Source organism: Triticum aestivum, unplaced genomic scaffold (assembly GCF_018294505.1).
Source record: "Triticum aestivum cultivar Chinese Spring unplaced genomic scaffold, IWGSC CS RefSeq v2.1 scaffold127229, whole genome shotgun sequence".
In the NCBI taxonomy this organism is placed as follows: Eukaryota; Viridiplantae; Streptophyta; class Magnoliopsida; order Poales; family Poaceae; genus Triticum; species Triticum aestivum.
In genome coordinates this window covers 1-1,062 of record NW_025290890.1, presented here as the reverse complement: position 1 = coordinate 1,062, position 1,062 = coordinate 1, and the positions used below count along the sequence as shown (strand labels likewise).

At 51.3% G+C, this 1,062-nt stretch overlaps 2 non-coding genes across 2 annotated transcripts; both read left to right on the top strand.

Annotated features, from left to right (window-relative positions):
• The first annotated feature begins 202 nt into the window (after positions 1-202).
• Positions 203-321, top strand: LOC123178865 (5S ribosomal RNA). Its single transcript, XR_006489917.1, has one exon. It is a non-coding gene; the product is annotated as a 5S ribosomal RNA (ribosomal RNA).
• Positions 322-622: 301 nt separating this feature from the next.
• Positions 623-740, top strand: LOC123178866 (5S ribosomal RNA). The gene has a single exon (XR_006489918.1). It is a non-coding gene; the product is annotated as a 5S ribosomal RNA (ribosomal RNA).
• Positions 741-1,062: the final 322 nt, after the last annotated feature.

Sequence of the window (1,062 nt, the reverse complement as noted above, 5' to 3'; positions counted from 1 at the left end):
CGCTGCTCATTATTCACGCGTCTAGCGGCGGCAAGCGTGTTCTGAAAGGGGTCGAAACCATGGTAAATAGGCACTGGTGCAGTTGAACCGTGGTAAAACTCGTCTCCGTAGTTGAGCGGGAGCGGCCAAAGGAATGTGCAATCGTGTGTGTAGTGGAGCTGGGAGGGGCAAGCATAAGGGACGAAGACGGGGGTAACATGTCGGATGCGATCATACCAGCACTAAAGCACCGGATCCCATCAGAACTCCGAAGTTAAGCGTGCTTGGGCGAGAGTAGTACTAGGATGGGTGACCTCCTGGGAAGTCCTCGTGTTGCATTCCCTTTTTAATTTTTTTGCACCGCGTGCAAAACAAAACGCACGAGCGCGACGTATGTTTAGCACGTTTTATTATTTTGCACATTTACGGTAAGTTTTAGCTCGCTGCTCATTATTCACGCGTCTAGCGGCGGCAAGCGTGTTCTGAAAGGGGTCGAAACCATGGTAAATAGGCACTGGTGCAGTTGAACCGTGGTAAAACTCGTCTCCGTAGTTGAGCGGGAGCGGCCAAAGGAATGTGCAATCGTGTGTGTAGTGGAGCTGGGAGGGGCAAGCATAAGGGACGAAGACGGGGGTAACATGTCGGATGTGATCATACCAGCACTAAAGCACCGGATCCCATCAGAACTCCGAAGTTAAGCGTGCTTGGCGAGAGTAGTACTAGGATGGGTGACCTCCTGGGAAGTCCTCGTGTTGCATTCCCTTTTTAATTTTTTTGCACCGCGTGCAAAACAAAACGCACGAGCGCGACGTATGTTTAGCACGTTTTATTATTTTGCACGTTTACGGTAAGTTTTAGCTCGCTGCTCATTATTCACGCGTCTAGCGGCGGCAAGCGTGTTCTGAAAGGGGTCGAAACCATGGTAAATAGGCACTGGTGCAGTTGAACCGTGGTAAAACTCGTCTCCGTAGTTGAGCGGGAGCGGCCAAAGGAATGTGCAATCGTGTGTGTAGTGGAGCTGGGAGGGGCAAGCATAAGGGACGAAGACGGGGGTAACATGTCGGATGCGATCATACCAGCACT